Source organism: Eulemur rufifrons, chromosome 30 (assembly GCF_041146395.1).
Source record: "Eulemur rufifrons isolate Redbay chromosome 30, OSU_ERuf_1, whole genome shotgun sequence".
Taxonomy (NCBI): Eukaryota; Metazoa; Chordata; class Mammalia; order Primates; family Lemuridae; genus Eulemur; species Eulemur rufifrons.
The window spans coordinates 119,889,632-119,910,618 of record NC_091012.1 but is presented as its reverse complement, the minus strand read 5'-3'; the positions used below and the strand labels follow the sequence as shown (position 1 = coordinate 119,910,618).

Sequence of the window (20,987 nt, the reverse complement as noted above, 5' to 3'; positions counted from 1 at the left end):
CAGAGCTTGGAGATGAGGAGGAAATCTGTAAACCAGGGATCAAAGCCTTTCTTAATGAGGTTGCAGATGAGCTGAGAGGGCAAAACAGTATAGAACCAACTGGTATACATTTCAAAAGGGCAGGATTTTGGAGAAAAGAGTGGATGAGGCATTATTTAGGAGCCATAATAGGAAGGAAGAACACCAACCCCAGCTCCTATCTTTGAAATGCAGAAAGTGTGAGGAAATAAATAGGCACCACCTGAGATGGCTGCAGGGGACATGATAATCATAGAGGAGATCCAGGTTTTATTGGGTGAATGCCAGGAAGAAAAGGGGATGCTGAGGATTTAGGGTAGTCATTTGGGTATGGAAATATTGTACCAAAGGGTACAGTGAAAGAGTCTGAGACATGGGATGTGTGTAGCCACTGAATATGATTGAATAAATGAATGAATGAATGAATGAGTGAATAACAGAGCATTATGGACAAGCTAATGCAGGAAAGGTGTGTGTGTGTTTTGGCGGAGGTGATGCTTACAATTTTGGTATTGACTTGTGAAAATAAGGATTACAGACATCATGAGTTTAACCTCACTATCTCTTTGAGGAGGATGACTCATTTGGTTGGGGTGAAGGCAGAACCACAGACCATAGAATCCATATGCTTTTTATGCTGGGTTGATGATGAACAAGAACTTCAGATCCTCAGTGTCTATTACTAATTTTTAGTATAATCTCTCATTAATCCTCACATGTTTAATTGCTTGCGAGCCAGCTGTCTTACATTTTTATTCCTCACTGCTTAGACAGTGATATTTACACAATATAAATCTGAACTTGTTACTCTCTGTTTAAAAAATCCTTCAGATTTCTCAAGCTTTCAGGATAATATTTAAACTCTGTTAAAGCACAAAGGCTTTTTATCATCTCTCCTATAGCTACTACTTTTGTGTCCCCTCAAGGTACTTTCCTCTACTAATCTTTCATATCAGCAACACAGAACTACTTTAAGTAGCTGTTTCATGTGGTTGTGCTGGTGTCTATGTTGTTCAGTCTATCTGGAATCTCCATCCTACCCTCTTCATCTAGTTAACTCTTCTCCTAAGTATAGTATGAATTAATGACACTTTAGATATATTTTTCTAATGTTCTTTTGAAATAACTCAATTAACCCTGAAAGTTTCAGAAACACTTTGTCAAATACTGATTAAGCTTATTTCGCTGCTTTTTTTCTTTCTTTATTGATGAAGCTTGGGAAGCCATGAATTTATTCCCTTTGGAAGTATTCAATATTTTATTCATGAATAAAATTGTTAAGATAATTATGAAGCCAGGCATGATAGCTCATACCTGTAATCCTAGCACTCTGGGAGGCCAAGGCAGGTGGACCGCTTGAGCCCCAGAGCTCGAGACCAGCCTGGGCAACACAAGGAGACCCCATCTCTTTAAAAAAAAAAAAAAAAAGCTGAGCATTGTGGCATGCCTATAGTCCTGGCTACTTGGGAGGCTAAGGCAGGAGGATTGCTTGAGCCCAGGAGTTCGAGGCTGCAGTGAGCTATGATGACACCACTGTACTCTACCCCAGGCAACAGAGTGAGACCTTGTCTTGAAAAAAATAAATAAATAATTTTTTTAAATAAAAGATAAAAATTACAAAAATTATGTACAAATAGCTTAATGGATTTAAATACATTTTGATGAAATAAGGAGATGAAGGAAATAAGATAGTAAATATGAAAAGCCATAACAACAGAGAAAAAGGAAAACTACAGGAAGTGTGATTTGGAACTAAGATTGAACTATACATAATGTAAATGGGAAATGTATGAGTGTAAAATTTGGGTCATCATGGGTACTTAAATAACTGGACACCCAATTGCAGAAGTTTATTTTGATAAGTGGAAATATTTGTCATCATTTGTTCATTTTTTTCCCTTGATAGAAACCTTCCTAAATTCTCTCCAGGCACTTATCTTATTTCACTGAATATAAGATACCAAATATTGTAAGAGATACAATCAATATCTGTACCAATGAACTATGACACATACTTTCTTATCACAGCAATTGTAAAAGACATCCCCGATTTTAGAGATGATAAAATACAAACAAAATGTGCATCTTAGAATTAATTAAATCTATAAATTGATGAAAAAAGACAAATAACTAATTTATTACATATATGCTATCAGAAAACTTCCAGAGGAAATAAAGTCATGACCTTCCAAGCTTTAGAAAAAAAAAATTAAAGAAAATAAAATTTACGGAGACTGCTTGACCAGAATTTGACAAGAAGTTTCTGAAACCTTAAGAATATTGAGTTACTTCAAAATAGCATTAGAATAATATATGATGAGGGTTATTATCCCAGAATCTGGAAAGTGAGATGTTAACTTATAGAAAACTGGTAAGTTACAAATATATTTTTTGAGAGGGATATAAATTCTCTTTAGAAGAAAAGGAAACACTAAAGGTTGCAGTTTTATTCCCCTAGCAGTGGTCCCCAACATTTTTGGCACAGGGACCGGTTTCATAGAAGACAATTTTTCCATAGATTGGGGTCAGGGGAGGCAGAGCTCAGACAGAGATGCATGACCCCATTTTTCCTAACAGGCTACAGACTGGTATTGGGCCACCACAGTCCTATAGGACATTAGTCAATTTTGAATCTAACTTTGCAATCTTATTCTATCACTTTTTCTTTAGTCAAAGAGATACTGTGCCAGACCTTTGTTACAAAGGGCGAGGAAGATTTTATTCAAGACTATTGCAATATGGGTTAAGACTATTGCAACAGGGGCCAGAAAGTACACTCCATTGAAACGAAAGGCAGGGGAGGGTTTAAGCATTGGGGTGAGCTAGAGACAAAGTACTAGAAGACACTAAATAAAAGGTTGGTCAAGGTGGCTAGGCTATATGTGTTTGCCAATTGGTGCTTGCCCAAGTTAGGCTCCCACCCTCCCACAGAGACTGGTAGTTAGGGACACTATGTTTCTTGATGTTTAGGTTTCAAAGGGATAGCTCCCAGGTGCTTAAGAAAGACTTTCCTAGGTTGTATAAGATTTACATCTCAAAGGGGCAGAGGATAAAATTATAACTGAAAGTTTTCTAAAATAAAAGAAAAGGAAGATGGGAGGCTTATAATCAGAAAGAAACCTATCTAAAGTTTAGTCAAGCTGAGGGGCATGTTAAGGCCACCTTGGTCAATTTCACTGACTATATATAACAATCTCTGATATTCTTTTTGGACCAACTTTGTCATCCTTCTGGTTCCCTTTAAACCGTTGACATTTGCTCACTCTATATTTGTATGAGGTTCATGATTTTACATTTATGAAAATTATGTTGTGATTTTTTCTCCTATAATGGTTGCTAGAACAAGCAGAAATCACAGAAACTGAAACTAGAAAACAAAGCAAAATAGCAACAAATAAATACATTAAAACACAAATTTGGAAAAGGCAAAAAAATCATTTCTGGAATCTGACTAATGAGACAGCATGGGAAGACTAATGGGGTAAGGGAGGGATAAATGGAAATAATTGTCTTTGGAATGTGAGCATGAACATAATGGAGAAGGCAATGAATAAAAAGTATGACAATGTTAAGTATTTTATGTCATTGTTCCAAGAGTTGCTCAGTTGAGAAATCACACCAGGAAAAAAAGCAATTTAAATTATAAGAAAAGTACGTGGTAACAAAATATTAGGAGAACTTAGAAGAGTCAGAGAATAAACAGTTTATTACCACCTCATAAAGTAGCTTCTAATCCTCTTTCTAAATTTTCTTTGTAAATTCAAAAGTTAACTTGAATTCTAATTCAGCTATATAATAAATGAAGCTTGGAGCCTTTACTTCTGTATTGCCAGGAGAAATATTTACCTTAATATATTTAAATCCTTCCAGGTACTCATTTATGTATTATAAATGTATAAAAGTCCTTTTCTTTGATGCTATACTAGGTTTATTTTTTCATTGTCTGAGAAAATGAACTAAAAATTCTAATCTCCATTTCCTAAATTATTATTTTTCCCCATGAAATACCTAGAAATATCCAAATGATTGGATTAAAATAGAGTATGGCAAATTGCCTTCTAGAAACACTCTTCACAATTAGAAATTACCAAAAGTAGAAATCTAAGCAATATACAACAGTTTTTAAACTAGCTCCTGGAAGATGTGCATAAAGATTTTTGATTTGATTATTTTTGTCTTGTCATCATTGTTAACAAATTTCAAGTATAAAAGACATTCTGTACATAATCAGTACTCAATAAATGAACATTTAATTTGAAAATCAACTACCTCCTTTATTTTAAGTATTAATGTAATCGGTATGAACCAAGCAGTAAAGAACATGACAGAGTTGCATTACAATTTGTAGTCTAAAAATTCCCATATAGAGAAATCTTAGGAGCAGTGTACTCTACAAGGGCTTTCCAAAGATTGTTTTCAGGGATACTGGTCTGTCTAGATCAGTGCAATTGACACTATCCAATAGAACTTTGAGTGTGATGATGGAAATATTTTATGTCTGTGCTGTCCAAAACAGTAGCCAATAGCTACATATCTAAGCACTTAAAATATGACTAGTACAACTGAATAACTGAATTTTAAATTTTTTCATAGAAATTAATTTATATAGCCATATGTTTCTAGGGGCTATAATTTTGGACAATACTACTCCAGATCCTTTAAGAACAAAGAAAATATTTACTTATTTATTTTTTGTTTAAAGAACAAATCCTTCCCAAACCTAGAATTTCCCAAATTTAGTTGTTCAAGAAACTCTATTTATATTCTGAGAAAAACATGGGAGTACAGTTTTCACAAATTTTATATCAACAGTAAAAAAGAATAAGATATTTCAGGCCATTTACACATTATTCCATACTTTATTTGCTTATGCATATACGTATCCATTCAAACAACACCTACCGAGCTGAGTGCTTGGCACTGTTGAGATACAGTCTTGTTCATTTATCGAGTTACTTCTAATGGGACAGGCAGATTAATAAGAGATAATTACAAGCAATCTGGTAAATTCCAAGAAACACAGAAGACATGGGAATATAACGGTGAACACATAATCAAAATTTGCCATGGGGAAACATTCCAGAGGGAGACTGGAGGACAACTAAGACAATGCCTGGTTAAAAAGAGGGGTCCTTTTCATTTTTATTTCTCTTACTCCTCTCCCTAGGATTTAACACTTTACCTGTCTTCTTCCAGCTAAGTCCTGGAATCATAATTCATGCTCGGATTCTTGTGGGTTGCTTATTTAGACCTTCAAATCAAAGGAATGAGTCTTGTTTTTACAGATTGATTTGAAAATTAGATGCCCTTAACATTTTCTACTTCCTTGCTGCCACCCCCGACTACTTTACCTGTTCAAATCCATTCACACTACACATACACCACAGAAACAAGCCCTTCTTACTTTAAAAGTATTAGTGCTAACAGTCCAGAGATGAAAAGACATAAACAAATATTAACCAGAAAGGTTTAAAGTTTTCTATATAATCTACAGTGTTAAAATAGCTGTCAAAATTGTGACCTGAGAGCAGGAACAGGCCTTTCATGTTTTAGTCCTCAATAAAACACATACCCCCCCACACACACATTCTTTCATGCACTCACACACACATATCCTGTCTTTTCCCAATTTCAACAACTGTCCAACTGATTTCCCTGTATCCTGTTTATCTTAATTCATTCTCAGCAAAGTAAGTGATATTCTAAGATGTAAATCTCATCATAGAATCCTTCCCCAGATAAAACTCTTCAAGAGTTCTCTCAATTTCCTTCAAGTTAAATTCCATAGCCATCAGAGTAGTTTAAAATTCCGTATAAGATCCAGTCCATGTTTACTTCTCCAGTTTAAGATCTAAAGATTCTAGAACAGTGTCTAGCATATGGTAAACACCCAATAAGTATTAACTATTATTTTAGGAAATGATTCTCTGTCCAGGAAGCCTAAAAAAGTGGTAAGATTAAGAAAGTGATACATACTGCAACGAATGTATAAAAGTCCTATAAATATTACTAAGAGCTCACCATTCTTGACAACACTAATCTACTCCCCAAATCCTGCCCTCAGTCTTCGTTCTTTCAAACTTCAAAGGATGAAGTTTATCCATTCATATCAAAACCTTCCTTTTTTCACATGTCAATGCACAGTTCAAACAATCTACAATTGTAGACACTATTTTTTCCTCAGGAACCTAAGTGTTAGGAAACAATTATACATATATTAAAAACACAGGTGATGCCTACCAGGCACAGTGGCTCATGCCTGTGACCCCGGCACTTTGGGGGGCTGAGGTGAGAGGATTGCTTGAGGCCAGGAATTTGAGACCAGCCTGGACAATATAGTGAGATCCCATGTTTATAAAAATTAATAAAAAAATAAAAAATTAGCCTGTGTGGTGGCACGTGCCTGTAGTCCCAGCTACATAGGAAGCTGAGGCAGGAGGATCACTGGAGCCCAGGAGTTAGAAGCTGCAGTGAGCTATGATTGCCCTATTGTTCTCCATCCTGGGCAACAGAACGAGACCCTGTCTCTAATAAAATATAAATATTTAAAAGCACAGGTGCTAGAAGACTAATGGGGATCTTACAAAATAATTTTATTTTATTAACTGAGACAGTGTAGGGTAGTTATCAAAAACCCAGATCTAGCACAGGATTCATTCCTGTCTCTGGAAGTGAGTGCCATTAATTAGTGTCAATTGCTACCTTCTCAAAAGAACCACCAGTATAACCTGTTGATCAAGCAAAACTGAGTTTATTACTTAGTGCAGTAAAGAAGACAAACACCTTGAGAGGGTCTTAGTTGCTTCTCAGAAGATAGAGGTTGAGGGCAGATATTATTTGTAGGATTTGGGGGAAGAGTCTGGGTTCAAGTGGTTTTGAATGCAGAGATTGTATTGAAATTGGGCAAAATCCAAGTTATAATAGACAAGGACTGGTAAGCCCAGTGAGTCTAGGATTTTGGAATAAGTCTTGATGAATAAATAGCTGTTGGATAAGCGAGAGAGTTCATAAAGTTGAACAACCAATTGTCCCAAAAAAGGAGGCTTTTCCCCCAAATAAATAACTTACTATCTTGATACAGAGCTGGTTGATCATCAGGTTGACTAGTATATTTTCAGGAATTTTCTGAAGCCACCAATGAAGCTATATATTAGTTTACAGCATCATTTCTTGGAAAAAGACTTCCTGGAACAAAGAATAAAGTCATATTGATATAGGGGCTTTAATAATTAAGCTATCTGAGTGATAACCTCTCTGAGTTTCCTCAGTTGTAAAATGGGGATACCAGTGACACCTTTTTCATTTTGTTGTTTTGAAGATTCAGTGAAATAATGTGTATAAAGTTCTTAGCAGGATGCCTGCCACTTAGTAAAAGTGCAATGACTGTTAAATATCTTCTTTTTTCAATTAACTGTTCTTAAGGTATCAACCCATTATTTTTTTTTTCTGAGACAGGGTCTCACTCTGTCGCCTGGGCTAGAATGCAGTGGCGTCATCATAGCTCACTGCAACCTCAAACTCCTGGGCTCAAGTGATCCTTCTGCCTCAGCCTCCTGAGGAGCTGGGACTACAGGCACATGCCAACATGCCCCACTAATTTTTCTATTTTTTTGTAGAGACAGGGTCTCAATGTGGCCCAAGCTGTTCTAAAACTCCTGGCCTCAAGCAGTCCTCCCACTCAGCTTCCCAAAGTGCTAGGATCACAGGCATGAGCCACTGTGCCCAGCCTCAACTCATTTTCTTACTCATTCATTCAAAGACATCCCCAAATGGGAATGAAAGAGCCATGCACTCAAAAACTTGTACACTTTTGAAAATGTTATCCTATGACATGGAGTGCTCTGATAAGATAGTAATGATGTGCCAAGGCAGCTCAGGAGATTTAGAAAGGTCTGAAAACCTGTCCTAATGAAGTTGATGTTTGACCTGGGCCTTAAGGATGAGTAGTAATCTATGAGACAGCCAGAGTCAGAAGATCATTCTAAGCTAAGGGAAAAGTATGTACAAAGGCTAGGAACTATTAATTTCCATGCTGGGTTCCATGTATGAAGGAGAAATCAGTATAATTTCACATAAAAGTCTAGATGGATCAGCAGAAGACAAGTCTGGATAAGATAATTATAATAAAAATTAAAAGAATTCAACATATAACAGTAATCAGTATTTACAACAAACATGGGTTAGTTCCAACTAGAGAATCAAGAGGTTTTTTTTTTCCTGTCAAGATAAGGAGCTGAGCTTCTATATTATACAGTCTAGTGGTTCTCAAATATTTTTATACACTAGACTCACATGAAAAGACTTTTATTAGGTCATTAAATATGAAATGTCTGAATCAAAAGTTTAGTTCATTATATCTCAAACAAGAAGCAGTACAAAAAAAAAAAAAGAAGTAGTACAATTTATCAAAGTATGTGCCTAAACTGTTGACACAGTTTTGCCATCTTAAGGGTGGATTGTTTATGCCAGCAGCAAAGAAGCCTGGAAAGCGAGTGGTGATGAAATAGGAAAAGGCATTTTCCATAGCTTGTTGACAATTGAATATTTTTCCTGGCAAGAAGTGGTCCAAAGCCTGGAAGAAGTGGTAGTCAGTTGATGCAAGGTCTGGTGAATACTTTGGGTGACAGAGAGTTTCCAAGTCTTGCAAGAGGATTAGCCTGTCTCTATTGACCAGTCTCAGCTGCTTAATCACAAACGTACTCATTTCATCCAATTGGTGGCAGTAGACTTCCACTGTAATCTACTGACCAGGTTTCATGAAGCCCTATTGGATAATACCAGCACTGGACCACAAAACAGACACCATTAGATTTTTTTTTATAACTGTTTGGTTTTGGACTGTGTTTTGGCACTTCATCTTTATCCAACCATTGTGCTGAATGCTTACAATTGTCAAAAAGAATCTATTTTTCATCACATGTAACAATACGGTATAGAAATGGTTCACCTTTATGTCATGACAGCAAAGAAAGGCAAACTTTGAGACAATTTCTCTTTTGATGCCCATTTAATTCATGCAGTACCCATCTGTCCAGCTTCTTTACCTTGCTAATTTGTTTCAAATGGTCCAATACTGTTGGAATAGTAACATCAAACCTTGCTGCTAACTCACACATAGGTTGAAATGGATTCGCTTCCACTATAGCTTTCAGCTCATCATAATCCACAGTGGTCTCAGGGCACCCACCGTGGCTCACTTTCAAAATTAAAATCACAAGAATGGAACTGCTCAAACCATCCATGTACTGTGCATTCATTAGCGACATCCTTCCCAAACACTTTGATGATATTTTGAGCTGGCTGCACTGCATTGGTTCCATAATGGAACTCAAATACAAAAATAACACAAATTTTTGACTTATCTATAGTTTCACAAAAATTTCTCTAAAAAAAATTTTGAGAGATAATCACAAGCCAAAACACACGTTTTAAAGAATAAGCATGTACCTTCACAATAGAAAAAAAATGTGTCAAAGTGAAATGTCAGAGATATCAACTGTCAAACTTAGTACTTAAAGAAATTGGACGTGTCATACTTAATAACCTAATAAAATTATCCCTGTCCTGCTCAAACTTCCTAAAGATTCTGATTTAATTGATGTGGGCTAGAGCCTGGGAATCCATATGTTTAAATATTTTTTTTTATTTTGTTTGTTTAAAGTTCTACTAGTGATACTAATGTATAAGCAGGATAGAAATCTGCCTTCATTAAACAATTACAACCCAATACCAATAGTCACAAGCCCAATATGAGCCGTTTAAACAATATTCTTAGGGTTCCCATGTATAATTATGGAAATAAGAAGTCAAAAGAAGTTATAAAAGATAATTTTAGCAACAATGAGAGGATGAATTAGGACAGTGAGTTTTCAGTCATTTCTGCTTAGCTGGGGCTTGGTTTACAGGAGAAAAGGAAAGAGACTCTTCAGATATTCCTGGTGATACTGGAGTCATAGGCTAAGGCTAGGGGCAGTGGACATGAGATGGGATGGACTCAAAAGACAGAAGTAGATGTTAGGATGTGCTAAGGTATTGGGATAAAGAAGAGAGAGCTCAGAGAACAGCCCAAGGGTTTGTAGCTACAGGGGCAAGAGCAGTAGGTATGGAATGGATATAAAGATGACAAGTTTGAAGGTGTTAAGTGTAAGGAGCTTCCCAATAAATCATGACTGCTTCCTGAGCCATTACTTCTTTCACATCCCTGGGCACAGCTATGTGGTCCCTCGCTTCTCTTTCTGAAAATTTTTAGCAGTCTGCCTTCTTTCTTCCTTTGTGTATTACCCCAGTGCGCTCAGGCCATGTGTGACTGCTTTCTCAGTTCCAAAATGTTTCCTCTACTCTTCTAAGTATTGGTTTTTGTTTCTGACTTCTGAATTGAGAAACTTGCTATTGTGAGCATTCCAGAACCAAAGGAAATGACAGCATTTATGAACTATCTCTGATGAACGTTTAAAAAGACAAAAGTTGTCAGTTTTGGAGATAACCTCAAGGTTGGCAAAACTTCTCTCCTTGCCCCATTGCCAGAGATCCTGGAGCATATTATGAAAAATGAAAATTACAGGCAGGCAGAAAGCCCAAGCATGTAGATTTTTATTTGTGATATTGAATTATAAAGTGAGAAGAATAAGCAGGATTGATGACTGTAATCATAATTCATGGAAGAGTTCTTTAATTCTCCCCAAATAATTTGGGCTGTTGTGTCACAGTTGGTGAAACCTGACTCTAAGTTAAGGGGAAGGATAATATGGTTGCCGGCTTTTTGCTGGTAACGAGAAAAATGCCAGAAAATATGCAATATATGTTACATTTTGTCAAAGACAGCAATGTTAACCTGACAATGAAATTTAGTTTGTTTTTTAGGTTTTTTTTTTAAATCCCTCAAAGGTCCAGGGACCAATGTTTTCCAGTAATTTATCTAGGAAATTAACCACCTTTGGCTTTTCTTATTTTATTTTCATTTAGAGAATATAGTTTATATATAAATGTTGATTGGAAGATATTTTTTGTACATAATGGCTTGTTTAGAATAGCATCTACTGATACATGAAGGAAGGATAAGAATTGTAGCTGTGACAGCAATTTCAATCAGAAATAGAAATAAAATTTACCAAAATTTATGCTTCTGATTTCATGCGATATATTTGTTGATTTGTTCGTTCCCTGTGGGATCAGTAGTGAATATGTAAGTAAAAGAGGACAAAATTGTACATTAAATACAATATGTCTTCTGGGAAGCTGGAGAAATCTTTCAGCCTTAGCAGCAAGCACGTGTGTGCATGTCTGAACTTAATAATAATAGTACCACTTCCATTTGCATGGTATTGTAAAGATTTTGTTCAATCTTTTCCATATATTTTCTCTTTTTAGCCTGCTTATAATCCTCTGTGAGGTAACAATAATATATATGATACTTTTTTTTTTTTTTTTGAGACAGAGTCTCGCTCTGTTGCCTGGGCTAGAGTGCCATGGCATCAGCCTAGCTCACAGCAACCTCAAACTCCTGGGCTTAAGCGATCCTTCCGTCTCAGCCTCCTGAGTAGCTGGGACTACAGGCATGTGCCACCATGCCCGGCTCATTTTTTTCTATATATATTTTTAGCTGTCCAAATCATTTCTTTCTATTTTTTAGTAGAGACAAGGTCTCGCTCTTGCTCAGGCTGGTCTCGAACTCCTGACCTCAAGCGATCCTCCTGCATTGGCCTCCCAGAGTGCTAGGATTACAGCTGTGAGCCACCGTGCCTGGCCATGATACTCTTAATGAAACCCTGTGACAAGCAGTGCCTTATTTGAGAAAACATACTTGGAAAGTAAGCAATATTAATATTATCTTCATTTAAATAATGAGGAAATGAGGGTCAAACAGAGTAAGTGACCTAGCAACCAGCACCCAGCTATCTGAGATAAAATTGATACTCAAAACTAAGTCTTGTTAACCTAGCACTGTCCTTCATTCATAGAAAATTTCAACAAATATCTGAAATTGAATTCATAGTTTATATAGATACAGCATATAGCTACCATAAGAGATTTTACCTTTCTTTTGAAAATGTGGACCATTATATCCCAAGAGAAATTTTCTTTGTGGCTGAATGTTTTTCAGGAAGAGATTACTTAACTGATTTGAATCATATAGACATCTCCTTAATTTATGGAAAGGTAGAACATAATGGAGGATTACAGAAGAGTTGTGCATGCTGAATACATAATCTGTACATTATTTTGAAAGAAGGAAAACATTTTAATACAAAACTGCTCGACATGAATTTGATGAGGTATTTTCCCTTTGTTTCATTAGTATAAACTTACCAATCTATAATAATTATTGGCAGGCATAAAGTAAGTGGGAATTAGCACAAAGTGACAACAATAATCTAAGCATGCAGAGAGTTCAATGTTTGTTTTATTTCACAGAAAGATGCCTATGAAACTTGTATAATAAATTGGTAGGCTAAAAGAATAACCTCATATAAATGCAGAATGTAATTACCATTTTCACAATTTTGGTACATGTTGGAAATGTCATTTCAATCAGGGCTAATCATAATATGACAGGAATAACTGTTATACCATAAGTGATAATGTTATGCTGCTCACTTTTTCTAAATTTGGTGGCAAAATATGCAAAGATAAAACTTTCCAAGAGCCAGTAAAACATGTTCTAGAATTTTCCCACTTTAAAAAATATTTGCGGGGAAATATTCATAATTATAGGGCAAAAATTATTTTGATAACTCAATTGTTTTTAGATTAACCTCTTGTTAGAATTTTGCCACCTTTTATAGCCAATGAATAGAACAAATGTCAACTTTTAAGTGATAATGAAAGACTTTCATATTGTTACCTTTTTCCACATATATATTCTCTATGCCACATATATATTCCATATATAGTCCATATGTATTCCATATATATACAGACACACAGATACACATATACATATGGTATTTTATATGTATGTATGCATCCTATATATTAACCTAAATATAATTTTCTAAATGTCTCTTTTATTTTCTCAGTACATATGCTTCTTATCAATAACAAAGTAATTAAAAACAACAAAGAAGTTCAGCATAAAGCTTGATGAGTGTTCCCATTTATTGCATTATGAAGTTGATATGAATGCCATTTTGATGTTATCTCTTTTTTGGCTCCTGATGAAGAAACAGATAACAGCAAAATTCCTTTCATTACTGATTTTGGGGGTTCTGACAAAGTTCATGTCACTTTTATTTTATTTTAATTTACTTTATTTTTCTAATGTGCTTATTTAGGGACTAGTCAACAAATAGTTTCTTAAAATTACCTCTCTGGTGAGAAGTTGTTATAGTTAGAAATAACTAACTGTTGCTGTGTGCATATAGCCTCAGAACTGGGGAAAGCAAGGGAATCAAGAGGGTACAGAAGAAAGGAAGACATATATATTTTGTATTTTGTTTCTGATTTTTAAAAAAATTTTGGTGTTGAGTGCAAAGTCACATTGACACACCACATAAATAAATGTATTATTGATTTTGAATACCTTACATAAGGGAATCTTAACCTTTGGTTCAAGAACCCACAGGGAATTCAGAGGTCACCCAAATGTGCTGTAATTGTATACACATTTTTATTTTCATGTGCATATATCAATTTTTATGGGGAAACAATAGACAACTTTTATCAAATTTTCCTCAATGTACAAGACCAACAAATAGGTTCAAGACCACTACTTTATATATTAATTATATTCAGGTCCAAATGGAAAAAAAATACATATTTCTGAAAAAAATCATAAAAACCTTAATGAATTAATTTGCTTTGGTTCATATAAGAAAATCACACAAAAGATTCTGAACCAAAGCATCTTCCAAAATAACGTTACAACAATGAAGATTATGTTCCTTGCTTAAGTAGAAGATTAAAGAGTATATTTGAGCATGTTTAAAGCCTCATAATCATGCAAAAAGGAAGCTAATATGATCCCTTTTACGTTAAGTAACTCATTATCATGATGTCATTAATATCATTGCTTACCCCAAAAAATTAGATAATTTCTTTTTTTTTTTTTTTTTTTTTTTAATAAGACAGAGTCTCACTTTGTTGCCCAGGCTAGAGTGAGTGCCGTGGCGTCAGCTTAGCTCACAGCAACCTCAGACTCCTTGGCTTAAGCGATCCTACTGCCTCAGCCTCCCGAGTAGCTGGGACTGCAGGCATGCGCCACTATGCCCGGCTAATTTTTTCTATATAGATTTTTAGTTGTCCATATAATGTCTTTCTATTTTTAGTAGAGACGGGGTCTCGCTCTTGCTCAGGCTGGTCTCGAACTCCTGACCTCAAGCAATCCACCCGCCTCGGCCTCCCAGAGTGCTAGGATTACAGGCGTGAGCCACCGCACCCGGCCTAAATAATTTCTATTCTTATAAAAATTAAGAATTGAATATATTTTATGATTAAAACTATATAATGTTTGCAAAAGCTACAATGTTGGTCTTATGTATGATGATTTTTCTTAAATGTTAGTTAGAAGTAACATGTCTTTAAGGTCTCCAGATAACTTGATGCCAAGGCAAAGGATTTCTAAGAGGTTTTGATTATACTTAGGGTAGAGAATTAAGGAAATTGATGTTGGTCCTTTTATAGTTCCTAAGCATGATGATTGGGTTTTCACACGCATGCGTGAGATGTGCCTCCCTCAAACCTTGTTATGATGTTGGCACATTACCCATCTGACATGAAAAAAATTTAAAAAAATGGAGTGATTAAAGACCAAGATCAGGGTGATCTGCATTCCTTTAACCATTATGAGAAGTCGCCGACAAAATTATTATTTTTTTATTTCTAAAAGGTATGGAGAGAATTTTGCCCACAGGAAGAAAATATTTTCTTTCAAGAAGTAGTTTGAGGCCCAGCGCGGTGGCTCACGCCTGTAATCCTAGCACTCTGGGAGGCCGAGGTGGGCGGATCGTTTGAGCTCAGGAGTTCCAGACCAGCCTGAGCAAGACCGAGACCCCATCTCTACTAAAAATAGAAAGAAATTATATGGACAGCTAAAAATATATATAGAAAAAATTAGCTGGACATGGTGGCGCATGCCTATAGTCCCAGCTACTCTGGAGGCTGAGGCAGAAGGATTGCTTGAGCCCAGGAGTTTGAGGTTGCTGTGAGCTAGGCTGACGCCACGGCACTGTAGCCGGGGGAACAGAGTGAGACTCTGTCTCAAAAAAAAAAAAAGAGGTAATTTGAGAGGCTCCAGAGAACCAGAAATGGGTTACATGTTGTTTCCTGAGAGGGCTGTTAGTAGGAACTCACCTCTAGCAAAAGTGCTGACATCATTTGAAGAAGTTTACAACTGCTAAAAGGAAGCCAACCTTTAGTATAGATAAAGCCTGTAACAGTAAAGTACATTGATAGATATTTATAAACACAGGTACAGGAGCAACTTTAATTGCTAATTTTTATATTTTTGAAAAATATGAATATGTATATATATGTATGGGGGTATGTATGTGTATATGGTGTCAACAGTATTCTCTTTTAGCACAAATAATTTAGAATTATCTAAAAAGAGGTTTGTTTTGTATATGTGGGTTAGATTATATCATGTTTTTGGAAAGAGTAATAAATTGAGGCAATAATTCATTAAATTTGGGCTTGATTTAATAACCCAGAATTCTCTAACATGCCACTCAACATTTTTTTTTTTTTTTTGGCAATTGCTCTATGTCCATATTTTAGGAAGTGTTGTAGAAAAGGTATTTGTGCCAATTATGAGATAGATCTTTGCCTAGAAAAAGAAGGAACAAATATAAATAGAGGCATAAATCAAAATATAAGAGATACAAGTCAATTTAAATCATTTGTTATTAAATAAGGCTTTCTGATTAATATTCTAACCTTTGAAAATTATTTTCTGGACCATATTCCCTGTTGTGAAACTTAATTCTTATAATAAAAATCATGCTTTTGCAAAAAAAACCCTCTAATTTTCCAATTATATTATGAAACAAATAAATAATGAGTCTTCATAATAGAAAAAAAAATAACAGAAGCCAAGTTCATGAAGTTGCATTCTCTTGCTGTGTGTTTATTACATGTACTCTTTCACAGTGGCACATATATTCCAAATTCAACATTTTATATTCAAAGATTTGTATCAGTTAGCTTTTGCTGCATAATAAACCACTCTAAAACTTAATGCCTTAAAACAATTTAACTCACTGTTCCACTGGGTATTTCTTCTGGTCTAGGCCTGGTTCTTTCATACCATCTCTGGTCATCCAGAGTCATGACCAAGTGTGGCCTTCTGCAGTATCTTAACCCTTCAGAGACTTAGGTTTCACATCTAAAAAACAGTTAAAAAACAGCAACCCCATAACTGGCTGAAAAATAAGAGTCATTCCTCAAAACTGTCTGAGCTTGGTTCTCCTACTAGGTCCCTGAAGGACAATTCAAAACTGAACTATTTTTCTCAAGCTTCCTATTCAACCCTTCTCCTCCTTCCTCTCTCCTTAGGTGATATCCCACCTGATAGGTTTTTAAGCATTTGGGACCATCAGATATGAATGTTCTTATCTTCCCTATATCCTAATTATCAATTTATTCATGATCACAACCAACCTCATGATTTTTCCTGACTCAGGGAATGAGAGTCTTATCTTTCATTCTATTAGGAGATAATTATTTCACTTTCATTCTTGATTCTATCTGTTCCTATTCTCTTTCAACTCTATGGTCATCTTCATCTTTTCCTCTTCGCCATAGAACTGCCACTTCATTTTTTTCTTTTCTGAGCCAATCTTTTTAAGGGAGTAATCTCAATTCTCTATCTCTATGATCTAATCTCCCACTTCTTCCTAATCCACTGTAATTTAGTTTTTACCTTTCATGGTGTAGAAACCATTATTTTGATAGTCAACGGTGGCTTCCATATTGGTGAATATAGTAAACATGTGCTACTTATTTTTTTACTGAGTCTCTATTCTGCACTTAACATTGTTCATTACTCTGTCTTAGAAAGTATACATGCTTGCCTCTTATTACTCTATTCTCTGTTCTCTTTCCCCTGTGAATGTTTTGTCAGCATCCTTCATGAGCTCCTATTCCTACAGTCATTTTTTAGGTAGAGGTTCCACCACACTTCCATCCTAGTTCCTCTACTCTTCTCACTCTACACACCCTCTTGGTGTCCTCATGCCATCTCTAACCCTCACTTCTCCATCATATATTTCTATGTAGTGGTTTCAGAGGCACACCAAACTCACCATGTACAAACTCATACTGAATATGAATCTCTCGTTCTTCTCTTAGCATAACATCCTTATAATCACCTAGATTAGAAACAAAGGAGTCATCCTTGTTCCCTGCTTCCTCGCTACCCCATTCAATCAGTCACCAAGCCTTGCACATTTCTCCAACAAAGATTTTCCTTTTATTCCATCCCCTCTTTCATCCCTATGCTCACATCCTAGTTCAAATATTTTATATCTCTTTTTTGGTCTACTACCACAGCACACAGTTTCATATAACTGCACTGTCATTCACAAAAGATCATTTTTGGATTTTGAAACATGACATACACTTTAAATTATCTATAAGTTTATTTTCTCATGAGTTCTTATACAATCACATGTATAATTCTATATTACTGCCTTATATATTTGATACACTTGTGACTTATCTCATGTAGGGGTGGAAAGAGGGTAATAATCCCTTTCCTCCACATCCTAAGGGTCACAGTGGACACCCCCATAATAAAAGGTTAGCAAGAGATAAATATAACAAATTTATCTGATCATGGTTTTACATGCCACAGAATGAAGACCCAAAGTTACAGAGAAAACTGTCCATTTTTATGCTTAGATTCAATGAAGAATGGACAGCCATGTAGAACTGTGATTGAACAAGAAGGGTATGATCTAATGCTAATAGACTAAGTGGGGAAACCTTGCAAGGCCTTTCCAGATTATTGACCTCTTTGATGATGTATTTCTTCCTCTCGGGTATGGGGCGGGACCCTCTCTGGTATGGGGATCTTACTACAATCAAACAAGGTAAATCAGGAGAATTTCTTTATGGCTAGTTCATGCACAGAAAGGCTGGGGGGAACGTTAGAGTATGATTTTCTTTTTTATGTTTTATAGCTATCTTTGGGGAAAAGGAGTTCTGGTTTCTATCTCTTGCTTTAGCGAAGAAGGATTTTAGTTTCTATGGTTAGCCTCATGGGGAGAATGAGGGGTGAGAGACAGGAGGGCAGGAGGTCAGGGAGAAACTTTACTTTTGAGGCTGCCTCTGAGGTCTTGTCTTTGGGGTATTGTTTTCTGAGCTTCAACACTAGTATGTAATTAGTTTTACATTGTTATTATTCAGTGGTACTTTAAATTTGTGAAATTTGCTAGTTAGTGGCAAGCCATTTATTCTACATTTGAAAAAAATTAATGAAACGATAGAATTTCTTATAATTAAAAAATAGGTGCTCTTGAGCTTAACATTTTTATATTTAGCTCTGTGTGGAATATCTCTTAATTACTTCTAGCTTTCCTCTCTCTTTCACATAGCATCAGGAATTCCTCCATTTGAAGAGATATTTAGATTAATTTATTAATATGACCATGATGCATATCCCTTAAATATTTTGATATAGACAATTTAAAAGAATACAATATGAATGTATCTCTCAGTCACCCAGCTGATCCTTTCCAGAAGAGAGATGTGCATTTATTAATCATGTTTTTACCCACAGCACTTAGTGTAGGATCTGTCACATAGTAAGCACTAAATATTTTTTTAATTAATGAAGCTATCACAGGTCACGAAGCAATATAATTCTAGAGGACAAATGAAGTTTTTCACATTTTTGTTTGTTCACACTCCATATTCTTCCTTATGGAGCTATTTAAAATTAATTGGCAAGAATTGCCACTGTCCTTTGCTTATACTTGTGTTGAAATCTAAACTTTGTTATTTTATTTTACCATCTATATTCGTTCTACTTACTTGAAATTTTAAAGTTGTACACTACCTAAAATCAGATCCAATTTCAATTGGTTGATATATTTCACAAGAAACCATTCCTATCATTGTGTTCATGGTCACTTAAATCCCTGTTTGTATACTTATTTGCACATTATTTGCAAGAATATTGGTATCTCTTTAAAAGCCTTGTATATGTAGCTACATAGAAACACCAAAGCTGTTCTTTCTCTTTTGCATTGTGGAGGTTAAGAGAATATGGTATCTGGCTTCATTCAAGGCATTTTGTTAATTCATTGACCCTTGTCTTTGAACAAATGGTCATACATATTCTCTTATTTATAGTGAATTGTTTTGTATGTAAAGGCATTTTTACAACCTTAGATCTTTTCAAGGATACTATCTCTCCAGTTCATTTGTATGCCTTTCCAAGGACTCTGTCAATTTTTGTTCAAAGAAAAAGTTTCTTGTTGAGTTTGAACTCAAATAGAGGCAAAGTACTTAGCAGCCACCCCACTTTCAGTATGGAAAAATTATATAATGTATCTTGTACATTGGGTGCATTGTTTTATTTAGAGTCTATGTTTACCTCACAAGTATAATTTTGATAATATTTGAAAAGGTTAGTAGTGTTGAAAATGCATCTTTTTTGACATTGACCTCACTATTTCCTTAAATGGATAGCCTAAAAAATTACAATTATTTAATTTATGTTTTAACTATCTATACTGATTTATTCGAAGAATAATATAGCCACCACTTGTTGAAAGTAGTGACTTTACAAATATTTTTCTCTTATTCTCACAATGACCTTGCAAATAAGTAGACTATTATTATTTCCATTGCCCAGTTAAAAATTCAAGGCTCAGAGAATTTATGTGACTTCTCATTGTCATATTGGGGCTGGAATCTATACCAACTTTGCAGAACTCAAGAATTTATGTTCACTCCTGTATAACAATGATTTTCAAAACTTTTTTCTGCTTCCATATTTCCACATGGACAACACATTCCCATTATTTTACACAATATTTCTCCAGAAAAAGGAAAGAGGAAAGTGTTGTATGTAATCTGTATCTACTGTCTTTTATATTCCCCTCTCAAATCCTAGAGGTTTCAATGCCCATGATCCTCACGAGAATCGCCACACTAGAGAGTAGTGGTTGAATGCTGGCTCCAAATTAGAATCTCTAGTACTCTGATTTAATTATCCTGGGTACTAAAATGTTGGTATTTTTAAGAGCTAGCTAGGTAATTAATATGCAGCCAGAATTGAGAACCGCTGCTATATATTTTATCTTCTCAAGGTTTTTCTTTCTATTGTATTATATGAAATGAAAAGGTAAAATTTTAAAAAATGAAAGTCAATTTATATTGTTTACTGTCAATGAAACACATAAAATAACCTCCTAGTTCTTAAATTCATATCATGATTACCCTGGCACTTCATATTTGAAATATATCCTTAATATATCTTTTAACTTCCAGAGGTTTCCCCTAATTCTTCTCAGTTACTTTAATTTATTAGCTCTTTGACCTTGGGCAGTTTTCTCTTAGAGGCTATTTTATTGTCTTCTTTTTAATTTATAAATTAAACTTTTAGCCAGGTAATACTATTTATTACTTTTTGAATAAATGACTCTTTACTAAAATTCCATCTATTTCTAATATTCACATATTGGCTACTACATACTAGTTACTATATATGCTACATATACTATATGCACATAAATAAAAATGGGAATATATTATATACATATATAAAATGGTTTATTTAAAAACTATATACATATATATATTTTACATGTACATATATACATATAATTTTTAAAATAAACCACTTTTTAACTTCAGATTATTTAGCATTAAAATACTCTCTGATGTTACCATTATTAACATGGTTTTCAGGGATGAGCAAATGGTTTTCTGTAAGGGACCAGAGAGGAAATATTTAGGCTTTGTGAACCATATAGTCTCTTTTGCAACTCTTCGGTCTCTGTCACAACTATTCAGTTCTGCCA

At 35.0% G+C, this 20,987-nt stretch overlaps 1 protein-coding gene and 1 non-coding gene across 2 annotated transcripts in view; both read left to right on the top strand.

Moving 5' to 3' along the window:
• The window catches only part of IL1RAPL1 (interleukin 1 receptor accessory protein like 1), a 1,283,297-nt gene that overhangs the window by 691,184 nt on the left and 571,126 nt on the right, over positions 1 to 20,987 (top strand). The window lies entirely within an intron of this gene.
• LOC138379366 (small nucleolar RNA U13) lies at positions 14,626 to 14,729 on the top strand. Its single transcript, XR_011232129.1, has one exon. It is a non-coding gene; the product is annotated as a small nucleolar RNA U13 (small nucleolar RNA).